This window comes from Ranitomeya imitator, chromosome 5 (assembly GCF_032444005.1).
Source record: "Ranitomeya imitator isolate aRanImi1 chromosome 5, aRanImi1.pri, whole genome shotgun sequence".
NCBI lineage: Eukaryota > Metazoa > Chordata > Amphibia > Anura > Dendrobatidae > Ranitomeya > Ranitomeya imitator.
The window spans coordinates 423298497-423322915 of NC_091286.1; the positions used below are offsets into that span (position 1 = coordinate 423298497).

Genomic DNA, 24419 nt, shown 5'->3' on the forward strand with positions numbered 1-24419 from the left:
ATCTTGGTAGATCCTGGCGGCAACTAATTTGCAAATTCACCTTGAAATGAGGCTAACTTATGAGGGCCTTTCTTGATCGCTAATTTAAGTGTTAAACTTAGTGGTGTAAAAAATGACTAAAAAAATAAATACTACTTTCATTAATACCCGGAGGGGAACGTCACATGACTGCTGCAGTCTTTATATTTTGTCAAAGAAGAGAGATGCCTATTACTGTTCACAGTGGTCAGAGGATGCCCCTGCCGAATGTCACAAGACTGGCAGTGGAGCCAGTACCACGTGAACAGAAGTGGTGCAAGGTCGGAAGGTGAACATACATTTTTTAATTCTTACTCCACCCTGGGACCATTTAGTTTAATTTTTAAGGTAACGGACAACCCCTTTAATACTATGTTAAACTGGTATTCAGGACACTCAGATATTGATCAGAGGGGTTAGCCCCCCCCCCCCCCCCTGTATTTTCTACATCTACTGAAAGCTGGCATAAATGCTGTACAGAGATTATCCCGTTGTGTCTAAAGCATAGATATATGGCATGAGTGGCAATGCTGGAAGCCGTTCAAATGTTTCTATGCTGAGGATATACGACAATATCAAGTCACAGGGAACCCAATGATAAAGTTTTGTAGTTTTATTGTAAATACAATGCCCAGTACAGGGGAATATTGAATATATAGTGTCACATTTTTAGTAACAACTTATAGTGTTGGGTCCTGAAGTCTATCTAATTAGGTATATACACTATATACAAGTATTTCTATGAGTATGCATGAGATTTATTTTGTCTTCTACTCATTAGTACCATAGCAATGTTTTATTGGCTTGTTAATTGTAACAAAGTGCAATATTCTACCTACCTCCAAAAATTTTGCTTAGTAGTTGATACGGCCCCCCGAGGAAGCCAACTACGCGAAACGCGCGTCGGGGCTTTATATTCAGCCTGCCGAGGTCTCTCCTTCCCACATGGGTAAGCTAATGCTGTGTCTGGGCTAATGAGCGAGGGTATTTCAGTTACATTGGGAACGGCTGTTGCCGGCATGGGCTCCCTATACAACTAATGTGGATAGAGGGATGCCTATTCTATAAATTTAAACTTACTCTTAGCGCCAACAAACATGAAGGAACCTTTTCTGGCTGTTTTTGGTTTTTATTCTTGTGTTCTCTCCCCTATCTTCTCGTCATGTTTTTTGTACTTTAGCTTTCAGCCGATATTTATTTTGAATGAGCTTTGTATAATAAACATTTGTTTTTGATATTGCAAATTAATGAGTTGGGCTCTATCTCTATATCTATACCCATGAGAGTACACTCCTGGTTCTCTGTAGGTTCAATTCATTAGTACCATAGCAATGTTTTATTGGCTTGTTAATTGTAACAAAGTGCAATATTCTACCTACCTCCAAAAATTTTGCTTAGTAGTTGAAAATATAATGCTGATATGGTTCAAAAACAACAAGAAACAAGATTCTTACTGTGAGGTGATGTCATGTAACAGGGTCACGAGAAAGCCCTTAGAAAGACTGGAGGACACGAAATAGACTTTGAAGTTACTTCTAACATAAATATCACTTGCTGAGTAAGGTTGGTGTAAAAGCAAAAAATTACAGAATTTTCAATCCTAAAATTTTCAAAATTGCTCATAATCCCTAATAAAATGATTCCTTTTCTCTGAATTGAAGGGGTAATTTTTAAAACAAAATACGTTTTGGAAGCATGCGTAACCAAATTTGTTACAATCGTGTTCTTAGTAATTATAGGTTAGTAAGCCAGGGCCCTAGTACAAATCTACCAAATAACACAATGCATCCTTGTTGTAATTTTGATTTGCATGTGTCTATTATTTAATAATGTCTAATAAATTATTCAATAACGTACTTGTATGTTTTGCCATTTTTCAATTACTCCTCCATTCTATTTTTTTTATTTCATATTTATTATTAATGAAACGTTATAGTTTAAAGATTCATACTATGCATATTTTAATCGGCAGCAGCATTGACAGCACATCGGCATGGGTGGCGAGTTGTTTTATGCACCCATCAGTCACCCAGCAACATGATTGCAGGGTGACAATGAGTTGCATTGACAGCTGAGGGGCTGTTGAAGATCTATGTCCTTTCCAATGCAGAGCTCTATCGAAACCCAAAACCCAAGATTAAAAAAAAATGAGCATAGACCATACAACAAGTAAATGAGTAAATAGTAATGGTACATGTAAATAACATAGGGTACTTAGAGCTCTTTTGATCAAAAAAAGCATTAAAGTCAACCCACCATGTCATGGTATACCCAATGGTCCTAACCTGTGTAGTATTAAAAACCTTACCATGTGTCATACGACGTCAATGTAAATAAGGGCAGAGACAGTAAAGAACCCCAAATAAGACACCCATCAATGGGAAGTTATGCAGATGGAATACCATAATTAGGTCAGAAAAGGTGGCAATGCCCCATGTTTGTACAGAGTGCAAAATTTTATAGCAAAATTAAAACCTGAGCCGGACTATAAACTGGTGTATGCGCGAGGTGTAAAAGCATGTTTGCACTATGGCCATTTCACAGACAAAGCCCAATAAAAAAACAAAATGAGAATAGGCCCTACAACAAGTAAATGAGGAAATAGTAATGACACATGTAAAAAACATAATGTACCGTACTTAGTTAACGCTATTTTGATCAAAAAAGCATAAAAGCCATCCCACCATGTCATGATGTTCCCAACAAGCTTCAAAGGAGACATGACATGATTTTTACTATATCCAGCAGTATAGCAGAAGCAATTGGATGATCACAGGTTCAAGTCTCATGAGCGGATTATCAAATCCAAAAAAGTGTAACAAAATAATATTTTTTTAAAGAAAGGGAAAATTAATTTAACTAACAATTCCAATCACCCCACTTTCTCACCAGTCCTCCAACCACTAAAATTAAGGATATTAAGAGAATTTAAAAAAAAATGATAAACACATATTTGGTATCGCCACATCCATAAAAGTTCAATTTATCATATGAAATTAATCATACTAATATGAAATCATCATAAACAGAAATAAATTGAAAACACCAAAACTGCGATTTTTTTTGTTTTGGTCAGGGCAATGCTGCAACAAAATGCTGTAGAATGACCAAAATGTCATATCTATCTCAAAATGGTATCAATAAAAATGGTGGTAAACCCTGTAACAAATTAACCCTCATACATCTCTAATGAATGAAAAATGGAAACATTACGGATCTCTGCAATGGTGACACAATTTGAATTTTTTTTTTTTTTTTACAAATTTCTGATTTTTTTCACCAATAAAATAATTTAAAAAAATGGACAGGTTTGGTATATTAGGCCTGCCTCATTACACTCTATTGAAACTGCCATCACTAAAGTCTCTAATGATCTACTAACAGCTAAATCTAATGGTCACTACTCCATGTTAATTCTCCTGGATCTCTCTGCAGCATTCAACACTGTGGATCACCAACTCCTAGTCAGTATGCTCCTCTCTATCTGCCTCAAGGACACTGTTTTCTCCTGGTTCTCCTCCTACCTCTCTGGTCACTTATTCACTGTATCTTTTGTTGACTCCTAATCCTCCTCCTCCTCTCCTTTTCCCCTTACTGTTGGGATTCCTCAAGGATCAGTCCTAAGCCCCCTCCTATTATCCTTGTACACCATGTTCTACATTATTATTCAAATTGGATTTAAGTGTCATAAAGATTTAATTGTTTTGTTTTTCAAATAAACTCGTGGATGGTATTGTCTCAGGGATTAATGAATCACTGAAATCAATCTTAAACACATGTTATAACTAGTTTTCCAGGTGATTCTAATTAAAGGAAAACTACTTAAAAATGATATTCCACATTATTAAGCAGGTCACAGGTTTCAAGCAATATGAGAAATAAAAAGCATCTCTCTGCTGCTGAAAAGCGTTAAATAGTGCAATGCCTTGGACAAAGTATGAAAACATTAGATATTTCACGAAACCTTAAGAGTGATCATCATACTGTGAAGAGATTTGTGACTGAAACAGAGCACAGACAGGGTTCATGCAGATAAAGGCATAATGAGGAAGGTTTCTGCCAGACAAATTCATTTTCATTGGATTAAGAGAGCAAATGCCAAAATACCATTACAAAGCAGCAAACAGTTATTTGAAGCTGCTGGTGCCTCTGGGGTCCCTCGAACCTCAAGGTGTAGGATCCTTCAAAGGCTTGCTGTGGTGCATAAACCTACTATTCGGCCACCCCTAAACAGTGTTCACGAGCAGAAACAATTGCAGTGGGCCCAGACAAACAGTCTTGTTTACTGATGAGTGTCGAGCAACCCTGGATGGTCCAGATGGATGGAGTAGTGGATGGTTGGTGGATGGCCACCATGTCCCAACAAGGCTGCGACATCAGCAAGGAGATGGAGGAGTCATGTTTTGGACCGGAATCATGGAGAAACAGCTGGTAGGGCCCTTTAAGGTTCCTGAAGGTGTAAAAGTGACCTCTGCAAAGTATATAGAGTTTCTGACTGACAACTTTCCACCATGTTATAAAAAGCAGAAATGTGCCTTCAGGAGCAAAATCATCTTCATACATGACAATGCACCATCTTATGCTGCAAAGAATACCTCTGACTCATTGGCTGCTATGGGCATAAAAGGAGATAAACTCATGGTGTTTCCACAATCTTCCCCTGATCTCAACCCTATAGAGAACCTTTGGAGTATCATCAAGCAAAAGATCTATGAGGGTGGGAGGTAGATAACATCAAAACAGCAGCTTTGGGAGGTTATTCTGACTCAATGCAAAGAAATACAAGCAGAAACTCTCCAAAACTCACAAGTTCAATGGATGCAATATTTGTGAAGGTGATATCAAAGAAGGGGTCTTATGTTAACATGTAACTTGGCCTGTTAGGATGTTTTGGAGTTAAATAGCTTTTTTGTTCATTAAATGTGACCTCCTAATGCTGCAAATTCCACAAATGAGCATTTTCAGTTCTTTAAAGCATATCAAATGTTTAGAAATTCTACTGTGCCTAATAATTTGGAACAGTGCATTTTGAGTTTTTATTAATTTTGGAGATTATACTGTTATCATTGGGAGGTTTCTTCAATAAAAGTCGATGTATGCTCTAATGGGTGATGACTTTTATTAGACTGACTGTCATTTGCACTGACTATTTAGGAAAATCCGAGAAAAATATAATTTGCATAATAATTTGGAATATGGTGTATACTGCTCCTATTGGACAAACAATCGGTAGATTTGGTTTGCACTACCATCTCTAAGTTGATGACACTCAATTATGCACCTCTACCCATGACATCTCACCTGCATTATTACAAAACACCAGCGATTGTCTTACCGCTGTCTCTAACATCAAGTCCTCCCTTTATCTGAAACTGAACCTGTCAAAAACTGAACTTCTTTTGTGTCCTCCCTACACCAATCTAACTATGTCCAACATTGCCGTTTCTGTGTGTGGTTCTACCATTACTCCCCAGCAACATGCCCACTGTCTTGGGGTCATACTTGATTCAGATCTTTCATTCATTCCCCACATCACTGGCTTGCTCTTGTCATCTACACCTCAAAAACATTTCTAGAATTTGACCTTTTCTTTCTTTTGACTCTGCAAAAACTCTTACTGTAGCTTTGATTCATTCTCATCTGGACTATTGTAACTCTTTCCTAATTGGTCTCCATCTTACTAAACTCTCCCCTCTCCAATCTGTCCTGAATGTAGCAGCCAGGATCATATTCCTCACCAACCGTTACACCGATGCCTCTACCTTGTGCCAGTCATTGCACTGGTTACCCATCCACTACACAATTCAATATAAACTTATCACTCTCCACCCTAGATCTCCTCCCTCGTCTCAGTCTAGCACCCTTCCTGTGCCCTCCGTTCTGATAATGGCCTAAGGTTAACATCCTCAAAAATCTGAACCTCCCACTCCCGTCACCAAGACTTCTTGAGTGCTGCGCCAACTCTTTAGAATGAACTACCAAGGACAATTTGATTAATCCCCAATACCCAAAAATTTAAGTGTGCCCTGAAAACGCATTTCCTCAGGTTGGCCTACCGCCTCAAAATATTTATCTACGGTAACTATCCCTCTTTTGCCCATGTAAAATTTTCTTCAAAACTAGGACCCTTGTATCATCTGTTCTCACTCCTTTAATGCATTTAAGAGCCCTCTGTTTCTGTACTTTTACACACATTGGTTGCTTACTGGTTCAGGCTGCATTATGTGAACACCTTATTTATTACATTGATGACTGGACAATACAAGGCAATTGCAAGTGATTATTATCCACCTTTTGTGCCTCCCCTATTTCCTCATAGATTGCGAGCAGGGGCCTCACTCCTCTTGATATCTGTTGATTTATGCGATTATTGTTATTCGGAATATGGAGCAGCTATTGAGCACATATTGTGTCAGCTCCCTCCACTAGGCCACCAACGCTGGCTCCTACCACCAGGATCCCAGTAACCGCTGTGCCACCAACGGATCTATATCCTTCAGATTTCTCCTGGCAATCAACCGCATACAGCAATGTTACTCTAATTGTTATCCACCTGGACCTAGCTAGTTCAACATTTTGTTGCAACCTACTTCTGGCTTTACACTGCACATGCACCTACCCTGGTGGCTTGAATTTGAACGTCTGTGCATACTTTCCCCTATGTGGACCATATTGTGATCAAGGCCACTGGTTGGCTGAAATGTTTTTTGCCTATCGCTCCACTTCATCACCTTTAAATAAACTATTCACTTTAAGCAACTATCCTCCATTGTACGAGTGCAGTGATTGTATATTCTACTATTGATGGAACTACTGGCTCCGTTCACTAGCACCGTCACGTTCACACCAGTCGAGAGCTAGCTTTCTACTTCTTCGACACACTGATCCCAAACACTGATGACACACTAATGACACACTGATACCAATAACTGAGGAAACACTGATCCAAAACACTGACGAAACACTGATCCAAAACACTGATGACACACTAATGGCACACTGATCCCAAACACGGGTGACATACTGATCCCAAACCCGGATGACACACTAATGGTACACTGATCCCAAACACAGATGACACACTAATGGCACACTGATCCCAAACACTGATGACACACTAATGGCACACTGATCCCAAACACGGGTGACATACTGATCCCAAACCCGGATGACACACTAATGGCACACTGATCCCAAACACTGATGACACACTAATGGCACACTGATCCCAAACACTGATGACACACTAATGGCACACTGATCCCAAACACGGATGACACACTAATGGCACACTGATCCCAAACACGGATGACACACTAATGGCACACTGATCCCAAACACGGATGACACACTAATGGCACACTGATCCCAAACACGGATGACACACTAATGGCACACTGATCCCAAACCCGGATGACACACTAATGGCACACTGATCCCAAACACGGATGACACACTAATGGTACACTGATCCCAAACACTGATGACACACTAATGGCACACTGATCCCAAACACGGATGACACACTAATGGCACACTGATCCCAAATACGGATGACACACTAATGGTACACTGATCCCAAACACGGATGACACACTAATGGCACACTGATCCCAAACACGGATGACACACTAATGGCACACTGATCCCAAACACGGATGACACACTAATGGCACACTGATCCCAAATACAGATGACACACTAATGGTACACTGATCCCAAACACGGATGACACACTAATGGCACACTGATCCCAAACACAGATGACACACTAATGGCACACTGATCCCAAACACGGATGACACACTAATGGCACACTGATCCCAAATACGGATGACACACTAATGGCACACTGATCCCAAACACGGATGACACACTAATGGCACACTGATCCCAAACACGGATGACACACTAATGGCACACTGATCCCAAACACGGATGACACACTAATGGCACACTGATCCCAAACACGGATGACACATTAATGGCACACTGATCCCAAATACGGATGACACACTAATGGTACACTGATCCCAAACACAGATGACACACTAATGGCACACTGATCCCAAACACGGATGACACACTAATGGTACACTGATCCCAAACACGGATGACACACTAATGGTACACTGATCCCAAACATGGATGACACACTAATGGCACACTGATCCCAAACACTGATGACACACTAATGGCACACTGATCCCAAACACTGATGACACACTAATGGCACACTGATCCCAAACACGGATGACACACTAATGGTACACTGATCCCAAACACGGATGATACACTAATGGCACACTGATCCCAAACACGGATGACACACTAATGGCACACTGATCCCAAACACGGATGACACACTAATGGCACACTGATCCCAAACCCGGATGACACACTAATGGCACACTGATCCCAAACACGGATGACACACTAATGGTACACTGATCCCAAACACTGATGACACACTAATGGCACACTGATCCCAAACACGGATGACACACTAATGGCACACTGATCCCAAATACGGATGACACACTAATGGTACACTGATCCCAAACACGGATGACACACTAATGGCACACTGATCCCAAACACGGATGACACACTAATGGCACACTGATCCCAAACACGGATGACACACTAATGGCACACTGATCCCAAATACGGATGACACACTAATGGCACACTGATCCCAAACACGGATGACACACTAATGGCACACTGATCCCAAACACGGATGACACACTAATGGCACACTGATCCCAAACACGGATGACACACTAATGGCACACTGATCCCAAACACGGATGACACACTAATGGCACACTGATCCCAAACACGGATGACACACTAATGGTACACTGATCCCAAACACGGATGACACACTAATGGTACACTGATCCCAAACATGGATGACACACTAATGGCACACTGATCCCAAACACAGATGACACACTAATGGCACACTGATCCCAAACACTGATGACACACTAATGACACACTGATCCCAAACACAGATGACACACTAATGGCACACTGATCCCAAACACTGATGACACAATCATCCAAAACACTGATGACACAATCATCCAAAACACTGATGACACAATGATATGAAACACTGATGACACTGGTACCATTTTTTGCGTACATATTGAAACATGGACGTGTGAATGAGGCCTCATACTGAGGGGAATTATGATGGCGTAATTCAAACGTGCAACTTGTACTGCAAAAAATAAACCTTCGTCCATCTATATGGATGGAAAAATAAGAAATGGCTTTTGAAATAAGAGGGAAAAAAAACTAAAACGAAAAAATGGAAATTGGCCATGTCGAGAGTGGGCTAAATTCTTTTTTCATTATATACCATCTAAATAAAAGTTTTAAAATCTATGGAGAAAAATACCACAAAAAGTAGCACGCCTGGACCCACAAACCACTCTATTGTGCTTCTTGCCCATTAACCAGCACTCAGCTGACTTATCTTTACTGCTGTGAAACATGAAATCTCCATTGTGATTTGTTCCTATGAGCAAGAAGGTCAGTACGGTACTAGCTATTAGGCCCAATGTAGGTAGGGGTATTTATCAATACCTGTACATATAAAGCAAATATCTGGCTGCTGTATTTTGCTTTTTTTAAAAGTGAGCCAATAAAGTGAAGCAAAAAACGCACTGCGTGTGTATCATAAGAAAGATATAGAAGTATAATGAAGACCTGATTTTAGATGTAATGATCCTGAGTGAGTCATATAATACTTTGTTTGTTGTGAATACAAGTACGGTACTTGTTTGTGGAGCTTTTCTCAGTCCTATAACTGGGTCATCTTGAAACTATATTTAAAGTGAACTTGACATCTGATACATGCTGCCCAATCCACGGACAGCATGTATAAGGCAATGACTGTATGATCTCAGTCAGGTATGCCGACTGTGAAACGCTGCAGCATTTCATAGAAAAACATACTCTACAAAAGAAGCTGCCAGGGACTGAGACCAAGCTGTAAACTAGTTGGACAGGCAGCTTCTCCCCACCGCTGCCCTAGATTGACATGTAGGCAGAAGCATATCGATCCAGGGCAGCAGGTGGGGAGAATCCGCCAGGTACTTGCCTGTCCAACTAGTCTATGGTCAGGCCCCCAGCAGCTCCTTATTTGCTTCTCTAAATACTGCAATGTTTTAGAATCAAATATACCTGGCTGGGGTTATACCGCCAGTGCCGGATACATGCTGCCCCTGGATCCGGCTGCATATATCAGCTGTCAGGTTCTCTTTAAGGTAAACTCATCCCAAGTCTCACTTCTTGTCATTAATTCTTCTGAATTATTCAATATTCATCTTTATGGATCACATTAAAAGGGTTGCTGGGTGCTAGTAATTCCAATTCAACAAACATGAACCCTCTAGATAACAACCCAGTAATACCTATCCGTTACCACTCAGTTTTCACTTGACTGTAACAGGATGTACACTGGGCCGGGCTTATTCAAATGTACATAATATAGGAGTGATGTTTCGTGTACTTTACTTTGAGAGGTCCATCCCTCTGCAGCCAGATTTTATTTTTTTCTAGCCCATTCTCTAAGAGACCTACATTTTCTTATTTTTTGTCATCATGGCCATATGGGGGCTTGTTTTTTGTAGGACGAGTTGTAGTTTTGAATAACAACATTCATTTTACAATACAATGTATTCAAAACAGGAAAAATAGCTCCAAATAGGTTAAATGGTGAAAAAAATATATTACCATCATTGCTCTTTTTGCGTTGTTTTTATGGCTTTCTTATTTTGGTATAAATGACCCCGACACATGATTCTCCAGATTAGTACGATTACGGTGATACCAAACATGGCAGTTTTTTTTATTTAAGTGGTGAAAAAAAATCTGAAGTTTGCGATTAAGGTTTTATTTTTTGGGAGATGAATGAGGGCTTGATTTTTGTTTGGTGAGATGATGGTTTTACTTATATCAATTTGGATTACTGTGGCCAAACAAACATCAGTTCTGACATTTTTATATTTTTCTGTTTACAGTAATTACCATATTGGTTAATTCATTTTGTATTTTGATAGACTGGATTTTTTTTTTTCACTTTTCTTTATTTTTAATGGGGGAAAACATTTTTATAATTTCTTTTATAGACCTGCAATTAACTGATCACTTATCCTACATTTATCAAAGCGATCCAACAGAGAGCCTTGGTGCTGATGACAACCAATGTAGAAGCCTGGAAGATAGAAGATAGGGTGGCACTCTTTAATTCCTTAAAAAGCTTATTTATTTTCATCATTAAAACATTGATGCAGGTGAGCGGGTCCTCATCGGGGCTACTGCCGACAGACACTTCAAGGTACCTGAAAATAAAGAAGATTTTTTTAAGGAATTCCAGAGCGCCACCCTTTCTTCTATCTTCCTGACTTCAAAAGACTTGTCTCTCTGGAACATACAGTGGGGCAAAAAAGTATTTAGTCAGTCAGCAATAGTGCAAGTTCCACCACTTAAAAAGATGAGAGGCGTCTGTAATTTACATCATAGGTAGACCTCAACTATGGGAGACAAACTGAGAAAAAAAAATCCAGAAAATCACATTGTCTGTTTTTTTATCATTTTTTTTGCATATTATGGTGGAAAATAAGTATTTGGTCAGAAACAAACAATCAAGATTTCTGGCTCTCACAGACCTGTAACTTCTTCTTTAAGAGTCTCCTCTTTCCTCCACTCATTACCTGTAGTAATGGCACCTGTTTAAACTTGTTATCAGTATAAAAAGAACCTGTGCACACCCTCAAACAGTCTGACTCCAAACTCCACTATGGTGAAGACCAAAGAGCTGTCAAAGGACACCAGAAACAAAATTGTAGCCCTGCACCAGGCTGGGAAGACTGAATCTGCAATAGCCAACCAGCTTGGAGTGAAGAAATCAACAGTGGGAGCAATAATTAGAAAATGGAAGACATACAAGACCACTGATAATCTCCCTCGATCTGGGGCTCCACGCAAAATCCCACCCCGTGGGGTCAGAATGATCACAAGAACGGTGAGCAAAAATCCCAGAACCACGCGGGTGGACCTAGTGAGTGAACTGCAGAGAGCTGGGACCAATGTAACAAGGCCTACCATAAGTAACACACTACGCCACCATGGACTCAGATCCTGCAGTGCCAGACATGTCCCACTGCTTAAGCCAGTACATGTCCGGGCCCGTCTGAAGTTTGCTAGAGAGCATTTGGATGGTCCAGAGGAGTTTTGGGAGAATGTCCTATGGTCTGATGAAACCAAACTGGAACTGTTTGGTAGAAACACAACTTGTCGTGTTTGGAGGAAAAAGAATACTGAGTTGCATCCATCAAACACCATACCCACTGTAAAGCATGGTGGTGGAAACATCATGCTTTGGGGCTGTTTCTCTGCAAAGGGGCCAGGACGACTGATCCGGGTACATGAAAGAATGAATGGGGCCATGTATCGTGAGATTTTGAGTGCAAACCTCCTTCCATCAGCAAGGGCATTGAAGATGAAACGTGGCTGGGTCTTTCAACATGACAATGATCCAAAGCACACCGCCTGGGCAACGAAGGAGTGGCTTCGTAAGAACCATTTCAAGGTCCTGGAGTGGCCTAGCCAGTCTCCAGATCTCAACCCTATAGAAAACCTTTGTAGGGAGTTGAAAGTCCGTGTTGCCAAGCGAAAAGCCAAAAACATCACTGCTCTAGAGGAGATCTGCATGGAGGAATGGGCCAACATACCAACAACAGTGTGTGGCAACCTTGTGAAGACTTACAGAAAACGTTTGACCTCTGTCATTGCCAACAAAGGATATATTACAAAATATTGAGATGAAATTTTGTTTCTGACCAAATACTTATTTTCCACCATAATATGCAAATAAAATGTTAAAAAAACAGACAATGTGATTTTCTGGATTTTTTTTTCTCAGTTTGTCTCCCATAGTTGAGGTCTACCTATGATGTAAATTACAGACGCCTCTCATCTTTTTAAGTGGTGGAACTTGCACTATTGCTGACTGACTAAATACTTTTTTGCCCCACTGTATCACTCCTAGGAACACCAGAAACAGCTCATTCAATACAAATAGCTATCAATTCACCACTTTTGCGGGCTGAAACAGCCCCGATAAAAATTAGCTTATTGGTGAATATGGTTGAATATGGTTGTTACATAACTGCTAACAGCAAAAAATGTAGATTCTTCAGCAAAACCTCCTCAATGAGTGAATGTGCTCGGGTGTTATCTGAGTATCTTGGGCATGCTCACATATATTATGTTCGAGTCCCTGTGGCTGCATGATTTGCGGCTGTTAGACAGACACAACACATGTGGTAATTGCCTGTTTGTTAGAGAATCCCCCCATGTGTTCAGGCTAACAGCCGCAAATCATGCAGCTGCAGGGACTCAAAAATAATATATGAGCGCTACAAAATACTCAGATAACACCCTAGCATGCTCAGATAAGGCTACTTTCACACGTCGGTACGGGGCCGTCGCCATGTGATGGCCCGACGTACCGACGCAAACTGTGAAGAAAATGAACAACCGGGGCAGCGGATGCAGTTTTACAACGCATCCGCTGCCCCATTGTAAGGTCCGGGGAGGAGGGGGCGGAGTTCCGGCTGCGCATGCGTGGTCGGAAAAAGCGGAACCGACGGACAAAAAAAACGTTGCATGCAACTTTTTTTTGTCCCGATGGACTGCAAAAACACGACACATCCATCGCACGACGGATGCAACGTGTGGCAATCCGTCGCAATGCGTCACTAATGAAAGTCTATGGAGATAAAATGCATCCTGCGGGCAACTTTGCAAGATGCGTTTTTTCTCCAAAACGACGCATTGCGACAGAGGCCAAACGACGCTAGTGTGAAAGTAGCCTAAGACGTTATCTGAGCACATTCGCTCATCACTAGTTCTCTGGTAAGTAAAACTTGAGGTTTAGTTCACAAAAACCTTAAAACCAGGAATGATAGAACACAGTAGACTAGACTACAGAGAAATGAATCCATGACCTACTAGTTTCAGCATACAGCCTTAATCTTGACCATGATAATAGTATGCAATCATACTGCATTTTTTTTTCATTAACGTTCTACAAGTGGGCACTCACTTAATGCTGATTTTATTGCACTGTCCAAACAATGGATATTTACATTGTATTTTATGAAAACAAAAATAATATTGCACTCAGCAATGTAAAATTTGCAGGCCTTCCTCGTCCATGATTTACATCACTAATAGCAGCTGCCCAAGTTGGGAAGTTTTTACATATGAAAGTGGAATGGATCATGACACACCTGTTCCTGGAAATCTTCCCTAGATGCAATAAATGTGCTGCCGGCAATGATCTACAAATATGACTAAAATAAATAAAAGTGAATTATAAATGTATCATCATAGGAGAAGATATGCATAGATGCAATCATTCTTATATAATCCTGTAACACGTATGTATTGTATGTGTAAAATTATAGACCGTGTATATGTCGTATTATTCTGTGCTTTTCTAGACTAATCGGCAGGGAAGAACAATGTGTGCACCATTAAAAGTATTGTGTACTTTGCTGGCAAAGGGGTATAGCAGGTAAACACAGCTTACTAGGACTATGATCACATCTGAACACATTTTACACAAGATATAAACTAAAAGGTGTAAACACTGAGAGTTCAGTAACCTTCTAATTACATTGCTTTACCTTCCTTGAACTCAGAGGCTTAAAAAAGTTTCGAATAAAATTTATTTTTACTTAAATGTATGCAATAGGGGCAAAAAAATATTTTTTTTTTGCAATTCAGTTTCATTAAAAAAATTTAATCGTTTACCTTCTATAGCCTCTGTGTGGCACCATCTAATTCCTGGAGGCAGAATCAGTGAACTGAGAATCTGTCAGCTTGCTATGATTGGTCCGTCAAAGAGTTTAAAACTCTTTTGTTCTGATCTTTTCTCAGCTGATCACAGATCCGATCAAAGTTAAATGTGCAAATCCAAAGGCTAAATGGTGCAAAATGTGCAATGAAACCCAATTGTAAAAATGATTTTCAGCCCCAAATACATTAGTTGAAAAAAATGAAATTGTCCCCAAAAACTAACAACCTCACTAAATTTGTTTCTGAATGGAGTGACAGAGCTCTGTTTTCACTATAGATGTAGGTTCCTGGAGTGAGATCCTCATCTACATTCATCCTATGGCTAGGCCATAAATGTACGAGATGTAAAAAAATGTGGTTCTGTATTGTGAATAATCCAAACATTAACTTTTTTAATTCATTAAGTCATTATTTTATTAAGAAAAGAAAGCTCCCATAACTACTTTTTTCTTCCTACACCAAATGCTGGCAAATAACTAAATCACCTCTACGGAGTGAGGACTCCAAAAAACAACTCACCAATTTCCAGCGTCCTGTATCCCGTTTTGTATGACTGACTTTGGGGACGTGGAGAAATATTTGGGTGAACTGCAGTCACAGATGGAAAAATGTATCACTGACTCAGATACTCAAGTACTCTGCGAGTTAAATGAACATCCTTTGTTAGAACACCTTTTGGTGCCAGAAATGGATTTAGTGTATTTGCATATGCCGAACAGGATTACACAAGTTCATGAATAGTGTAAAACTAATGCAGTTCATAAAAGTACAGACATGGAAGGTTGTGTCTTATGTTGTGCGATTGTGTCTTGCGTTATGCAATGATTAGCACTTTGCAGAGGAAACAGATACATTTTTACTAGGAATAAGAATAAACATGTCAATAATCCATTCTTTCAATTTCTGGCTCTAAGGGGTGAAATTTAAAGCTACTTACTGAAAACGTCTTCGGAAGCTCCAACATCTTCCGTAAGAGAGTCAGTCCATTGTGTCAGGTCAGTTATTCCTCCGCAGCAGAATTTTATCAGCACAGTTCTCCAGTCTTGGTTACACCATTAGCTCTTTCTCTGTGATGATAAAGCAATGATTTTACATACTGATTTGTAAACTGATTTTCTATACCCAGGGCTAATGCAGTTCCAGGAAGTTTAAGCTCAGCCATTATGTAGACTGAAGATGCAGCAGAGAACAGGCAAGTCAAGTAAGTGCTTAGTTCAGTAGGAGAAGCCTAACAAACCTGAATTAATCATGTATTATTTGCCGCACGTTGAGTCACATAGAAATAGAAATGTAGATTACTTCTATCAATCCGATGCTTTGCCACACATAAGCGTCACCCATTAGTAATGCCTTGGGAGACTGGTATAAAGGGCGGCACCGCTTCATAGTTGTGGATCCTTTCCAAGGTATATAATCGTTCTGCTGGCAAGCAACCGTCTTCTCTTCCCAGGAAGCACTGTCGCTGAAAAGCAAACTTGTGCACTTATCTAAGATCTGAATAAGAAAAGAAACAAGACCACCTGTCCTGTGAGCTGTAGAGATGTTACCCTGATATAACATAATTATATATTTTTTTCATGACGGAAATTGATTGATGGCATATTGATGGGAAACGTCATTACGTTCTGATTCTTCAAAGTTCAACCGATGGGACCATGTTGGCGCTTTAGTCAGATCAGGTATCTTGCAGCACCGTCTGCCCTGCCAAATAATTAATTCAGAATTATAGTGATTGGGTAATTGGTATTGAATGGGTTAATGGAAACATTTCTGGGTCAAGTATTTAGTGTCCCGTGGTTTATTCACCTCATCCCAACCCTCTGTGCCCAAATCAGTGCTCCACAACTTGGTTGGAAGCAGCTTAGAGTGCAGGGAACCTGTCATAAAGACTGCCAGGGCAGATGTGCAGTCACTTAGGCTGGGTTCACATAGTTTTTTCTCCTACATTTAGTGGCTCCACCGGGTCTTCCATCCAATCTCTCCATAAAACTGCATTTGGGTGTATGCGCTGACAGGGCCATTGACCGTAATGATGCAGACGGAGTCACAGTGTGTTTTGTCGTGCATTATTTTTGGCCATATACGTCTATTGGAGGTGGACACCAAGACGTAGTCTACTAGGTCTTGGTGCTTGCCTAAACTAGGCATATACGGCTAAAAATGATGCACAACAGAGCACACCGTGACTCCATCTGAATCATTCCAGTCAATGGCCTTGTCGGTACATTCGCCTAGATCCCGTTTTGTGGGGGTTTGGACAGAAATGCCATGTGAACCCAGCTTTAGGTGAGATTCCCACTGTCGGCTTCATTTGCTCTGAAGTTATGAGCTGGACTGTGGCTACAGTCAGGATGTATACTGGGACCCATACAGAATGGTATACTTTTCTTTGGATTTCGCTCTGTATAAGAATGCATAGTCAGCTGAGTTGTCTTATATACATTAACGGTATGCAGATGAATACCTGCCACATGAAGGCCGAAAAACCACATTTTTATCCTCTGTCTGGTGAAATGGAGCATATGACAACGTTAAAATGTACACTGAGAAAACCATATACTGTACTGCAGGCTAGTTGCACAGTCGCAGTGCGCACCTAGTCTTACACTCACATGGATAGTCATGTCAATCAGAGGCAATCTTATGTACATGCACGTAAACTCAAGCACAAACCAATCTTACATTCTTTGGATTGGTGACATAAGGGAGATTCTGAGAAGTACTCAGATAAGCGAGGCACTGAATGAATTTTTTTGTATTTATTTGCCAATTTACATAGGTAGTGCTCCAAACACTAATAACCTAATGCATTTCAATCCCAAAGTAGTGCATATCATGACTCCATCATACAACAAAATTATTAGATAGGATTACAGAATTAGGCAGCATACTAAATTTAGACTCCAAACTCTCTATATATATATATATATATATATATATATACAGTCATGGCCAAAAGTATTAACACCCCTGCAATTCTGTCAGATAATACTCAGTTTCTTCCTGAAAATGATTGCAATCACAAATTATTTGGTATTATTATCTTCATTTAATTTGTCTTCAATGAAAAAACACAAAAAAGAATTAAGCAAAAAGCAAAACATTGATCATTTCACACAAAACTCCAAAAATGGGCCAGACAAAAATATTGGCACCCTCAGCCTAATACTTGGTTGCACAACCTTTAGCCAAAATAACTGCGACCAACCGCTTCCGGTAACCATCAAAGAGTTTCTTACAATGCTCTGCTGGAATTTTAGACCATTCTCTTTGGCAAACTGGTCCAGGTCCCTGATATTTGAAGGGTGCCTTGTCCAAACTGCCATTTTTAGATCTCTCCACAGGTGTTCTATGGGATTCAGGTCTGGACTCATTGCTGGCCACCTTAGAAGTCTCCAGTGCTTTCTCTCAAACCATTTTCTAGTGCTTTTTGAAGTGTGTTTTGGGTCATTGTCCTGCTGGAAGACCCATGACCTCTGAGGGAGACCCAGCTTTCTCACACTGGGCCCTACATTATGCTGTAAAATTTGTTGGTAGTCTTCAGACTTCATAATGCCATGCACACGGTCAAGCAGTCCAATGCCAGAGGCAGCAAAGCAACCCCAAAACATCAGGGAACCTCTGCCATGTTTGACTGTAGGGACTGTGTTCTTTTCTTTGAATGCCTCTTTTTTCTCCTGTAAACTCTATGTTGATGCCTTTGCCCAAAAGGCTCTACTTTTGTCTCATCTGACCAGAGAACATTCTTCCAAAATGTTTTAAGCTTTTTCAGGTTAGTTTTGGCAAACTCCAGCCAGGCTTTTTTATGTCTCGGGGTAAGAAGTAGTGTCTTCCTGGGTCTCCTACCATACAGTCCCTTTTCATTCAGATGCCGACGGATAGTACGGGTTGACACTCTTGTATCCTTGTACTGCAGGGCAACTTGAACTTGTTTGGATGTTAGTCTAGGTTCTTTATCCAACATCCACACAATCTTGCGTTGAAATCTCTTGTCAATTTTTCTTTTCCATCCACATCTAGGGAGGTTAGCCACAGTGCCATGGGCTTTAAACTTCTTGATGACACTGCGCACGGTAGACACAGGAACATTCAGGTCTTTGGAGATGGACTTGTAGCCTTGAGATTGCTCATGCTTCCTCACAATTTGGTTTCTCAAGTCCTCAGACAGTTCTTTGGTCTTCTTTCTTTTCTCCGTGCTCAATGTGGTACACACAAGGACACAGGACAGAGGTTGAGTCAACTTTAATCCATGTCAACTGGCTGCAAGTGTGATTTAGTTATTGCCAACACCTGTTAGGTGCCACAGGTAAGTTATAGGTGCTGTTAATTACACAAATTAGGGAAGCGTCACATGATTTTTCGAACGGTGCCAATACTTTTGTCCACCCCCTTTTTTATGTTTGGTGTGGAATTATATCCAATTTGGCTTTAGGACAATTCTTTTTGTGTTTTTTTCATTTAAGACAAATTAAATGAAGATAATAATACCAAAGAATTTGTGATTGCAATCATTTTCAGGAAGAAACTGAGTATTATCGGACAGAATTGCAGTGGTGTTAATACTTTTGGCCATGACTGTATATATATAGGCCACTGAATGTAAAATGATTAGAGATCCTTTAGCACAAAGATTCCCTAGTAACCTAAAAGTACAAACCCCAGTCTAGACCCCAGAATATCAGAATATATTCAAACTACATAATGAATTCAAATTTCATACCAGCTGGAAAACAGACCACAACAGATCATGAACTATAAAGCCCTTAAAAAGATTTAGACCCTAGACTAGAAACCATAAACTTATACAGACCTCAGACCAGCCATCTTAAATTTAAAGCCCCAATCCCCCTCTATAATGTAAAGTGCTGCAGAATATGTTGGCGCTATATAAATAATTTTTTTTATTATTATTATTATTATATATCAGACTCCCTGAGATAACGCAAAAATCCAGTAGAGACACACTATATAATATGAAATACTGACCAAACTCCTTAATCTCTTCCTGACATACCATATGTCAGGTGGAGGGATATGAAGATGGTTCGGGAGGTGAGCCCGCGCTATACTTGGTGTCTTTCACAGTCTCATCCATCTCTAACAAAAGTGACTAGAGCTAGCTCCAATCACTGCTGTTTACCCCTATTATTGCCGCTGCCAGTCTTCGACAACAGTATTTAATTGGCATGATCATGGTGGCACAGATAGTCAGGTGATTATTACAGCCAGGGTCCTACTTAAGGCTTCAAAGACTTTGTTTTGCTTAGACTTTGTGTTGTTCAAAAATCTTTGTGTTGCTATAAAGCCCAGAGATATAAAAATTTGAAATACCTGCTTTTTCCCCCCGTTAAAAATAAAAAATAAAATAAAAAACAAATACATTTTGTATCACCATATCTGCAATAGCCATCTACCAAAAATAAAGGTAATTAACTCAACCTAAACATTGTAAGGAGATCGAAATTGAAACTCCAGAAATGGCTTTTTGTATCACCACACTTCCTCCAAGAAATACAACAAAAAGCGATTAAAACATTGTATGATCATCCAAATTTTATTAATAAAAATGTCAGTTCACCTTGAAAAAAAACAGCCCTCACACAGCTCCATTGATGGAAAAATAAAAAAAGTTACTGCTCTCAAAAAAGGGTGACGCAAAGAAATTTGTAAAAAAGAAAAATGGTGCCATTCAAAACCACAACTCATCCCACAAAAACAAGCCTTGTCATGGGAAAAATTATGAACCTTGGAAGAAAGAGAAAAAAAACAAAAGTGCAAAAGCTAAAATTAGCCATGCTGAGAAGGGGTTAGACTAATAAATTCTGGGTGTTGGGTGTCAGTCAAGTTCCTGCCGCTGCACAGGGGGAATCTCAAACCATGTCCGCTGCAGTCTCCCATTCTTCTCCAGCCACAGTGGAACCTGCTCAGCAGTGACATCGGTCCCAGCACCTGACTCGGACAGATACTGCACGTTTGGTTACTGCTGCCCTTCCAGGTTCAGCCATTATAACCAGTACTGTTCGGTGGCGAGCAGGCGCTCCTGGGACTAAGTCCTGCTTGTCTCCTTCTGAGCATGCCAAAGGGAAGACCTCTCATTGGAAGTCGGGGTCACATGCTCAGGTCCTGTAGCAGCTCCCATTGGTCCACTAGGAAGGTCCTGAAGAGCTACAACTATAAAAGGTTTGCATGGTCACATGGCCATGCGCTAGTATCATTTGTGTTTGGCTGTTGCCGGTGAATACTCAACCACTCTGTCTATATGTGGTGTGAGTCTGTTTAGCTTTAGGGCTGTACACTCAGGCAGGCAGCTAGCGTCAGTGGGGTCAATTAGCCTTGGCTTAGCATCTGCTCCTTCATGTGTGCGGTTAGCACAAAAGAGTTCCAGAGCAAGCACAACCCAAGTTAGGATATTATTTTCAGTGTACAGCGCGACTCTGTGAGGCAACAGAGCTCGCTTCCATTTCACACGGGGTGAAGTTTAACCCACGTGTGAGCTCAGTGTCCATCCACCATTACCTTGCAGCAGGTATCTCTGAACGGTGGACCCCGGGCTGCCAACGCACGTCGTATCAATCTCTCTATTACTTTGTGCGTTCTGCTAGCCCTAACACCGGGTCCCCTAAATATAGACCCCAACACTGTCAAGATCTGTGAAGCTTATATTTCAGTAAAACTGCAGCCTTGGTGCCTTAGAATCATCATTTATTCAACATATTGCAGTAAGCAACGTTGTATAAGACGGTTCTTTTGTGCCTAAAGTGCATGTGAATTTATCGGTTGAATAAAATTACAGACCTGTTTTTGTTTGCTTTTGGAAGCATTGCTTTGTCCTAAATTCTATAATATTTGGTTTTTACTTAAAGGGGTGGTCCGGTTTAAAATGAAAAGTCTGCAGTCCCTCTGAGTGACTGCAGATATATGAATCCCCCAAGTGCACGCACTGTGTGTTGTGAGGATAAGGATTCACAGGTTTCTAAGATTGGAACAGCAGTGATGTATGGTGATGTATAAGTGTATGGCGTGAGGGAACAATGGCATAGTTGGCGCAGCTGTCTAGTGGGAGCCACCTCATTCCATACACTTTTATGGCGCTACATCGTGCCCACTAGACAGATTGTGCCTGGGAGTATGCATATCGCATACATCGCTGCGCTCCCTGGCTCAAAAAATGGTGGCTCCTCACAGAACACAGTGTGTGGACTTGGAGGGGGATTAAAAAGTCTGCAGTCACACAGGCAACCTCTTTAAATAGATTGCCCAGGACTTCTATAAAGCAACTAATTTCCATGTCGATGTGAAATGGTAAATATTGCATCATTTTGTGAGGCTAAAAAAGTCCTTCAATGAAGGTGATACAGATGGCATAGTTGTCCATATAATATCTTATAGGGTTGTCCAGTTCTCTTATATTTATGATCTAACCTGACCTCAGCACACATCATCAATATCAGATCTGTGGAGATCCAACACCCTGCACCCCCACCGCCATCAGCTGTTATCACCTCCAGCTGGATGTAAACAGTGTATGGAGCAGGGGCAGCTCAGCTTCTTGCACTTTGTAGTGGTTATGCTCAACGTCACCAAATAGTGTATAAAGGCATGCTGTTCCTGCTCTGTACACTATATGCAAACAGCCAAAGTGGAGCTACAATGATTGGTGGGGGTGCCAGGTTTCGGATTTCCAGTCCATATTGATTACCTTTCTTGAAGCTTCCCATATACAGTACAGACCAAAATTTTGGACACACCTCATTTAAAGATTTTTCTGTATTTTCATGACTATGAAAATTGTACATTCACACTAAAGGCATCAACACTATGAATTAACACATGTGGAATTATATACTTAACAAAAAGTGTGAAACAACTGAAAATATGTCTTATACTCTAGGTTCTTCAAAGTAGCCACCTTTTGCTTTGATGACTGCTTTGCACACTCTTGGCATTCTCTTCATGAACTTCAAGAGGTAGTCACTGGGAATGGTCTTCCAACAATCTTGAAGGAGTTCCCAGAGATGCTTAGCACTTGTTGGCCCTGTTGACTTCACTCTGTGGTCCAGCTTACCCCAAACGATCTCAATTGGGTTCAGGTCTGGTGACTGTGGAAGCCAGGTCATCTGGCGTAGCACCCCATCACTCTCCTTCTTGGTCAAATAGCCCTTACACAGCCTGGAGGTGAGTTTGGGGTCATTGTCCTGTTGAAAAATAAATGATGGTCCAACTAAATGCAAACCGGATGGAATAGCATGCAAGATGCTGTGGTAGCCATGCTGGTTCAGTATGCCTTCAATTTTGAATAAATCCCCAATAGTGTCACCAGCAAAGCACCCCCACACCATCACACCTTCTCCTCCATGCTTCACGGTGGGAACCAGGCATGTAGAATCCATCCGTTCACCTTTTCTGCATCGCACAAAGACACGGTGGTTTGAACTAAAGATCTCAAATTTGGACTCATCAGACCAAAGCACAGATTTCCACTGGTCAAAAGTCCATTCCTTGTGTTCTTTAACCCAAAACAAGTCTCTTCTGCTTGTTGCCTGTCCTTAGCAGTGGTTTCCTAGCAGCTATTTTACCATGAAGGCCTGCTGCACAAAGTCTCCTCTTAACAGTTGTTGTAGAGATGTGTCTGCTGCTAGAACTCTGTGTGGCATTGACCTGGTCTCTAATCTGAGCTGCTGTTAACCTGCGATTTCTGAGGCTGATGACTCGGATAAACTTATCCTCAGAAGCAGAGGTGACCCTTGGTCTTCCTTTCCTGGGGCGATCCTCATGTGAGCCAGTTTCTTTGTAGCGCTTGATGGTTTTTGCCACTGCACTTGGGGGCACTTTCAAAGTTTTCCCAATTTTTTAGACTGACTGACCTTCATTTCTTAAAGTAATGATGGCCACTCGTTTTTCTTTACTTAGCTGCTTTTTTCTTGCCATAATACAAATTCTAACAGTCTATTCAGGACTATGAGCTGTGTATCCACCAGACTTTTGCACAACACAACTGATGGTCCCAACCCCATTTATAAAGCAAGAAGTCCCACTTATTAAACCTGACAGGGCACACGTGTGAAGTGAAAACCATTCCCGGTGACTACCTCTTGAAGCTCATCAAGAGAATGCCAAGAGTGTGTAAAGCAGTCATCAAAGCAAAAGTTGGCTTCTTTGAAGAACCTAGAATATAAGACATAATTTCAGTTGTTTCAAACTTTTTGTTAAGTATATAATTCCACATGTGTTAATTCATTGTTTTGATGCATTCAGTGTGAATGTACAATTTTCATAGTCATGAAAATACAGAAAAATTAGAAGTCATACGATCCTTTAGCACACAGCTACCTCTATCCCTTCATATACAGTATATAGGAACCCTCAGCTCAGCCAAGCGGCATTAGGTTCTCTTTGAAATTTGCTGCCTGACTCCTGTAGACCAGAACAACAGCGAATGTGAGTGCTGGAACATAGGATGTGTAAGAATATGTGCACATAACATCTTTTTAAGGTGGGTCCGCTCTGAAACC

General features: G+C 40.7%; 1 protein-coding gene across 3 annotated transcripts in view; it reads right to left on the reverse strand.

The window, feature by feature from the left end:
- Positions 1–16259, reverse strand: part of BCL6 (BCL6 transcription repressor) — a 97048-nt gene extending 80789 nt beyond the window's left edge. The window contains exons 1-2 of one of the 3 annotated variants that reach the window (XM_069727084.1): positions 16145–16259; positions 15845–15974 (exon numbers count right to left, since the gene is read on the reverse strand). The gene's annotated coding sequence lies outside the window, so the exon portion shown is untranslated. Of the gene's footprint in view, positions 1–15426; positions 15450–15844; positions 16039–16144 lie in introns of those variants that run through there. The other 2 variants (XM_069727085.1, XM_069727086.1) reach the window with 2 other exon arrangements.
- Between the last annotated feature and the right edge of the window lie 8160 nt (positions 16260–24419).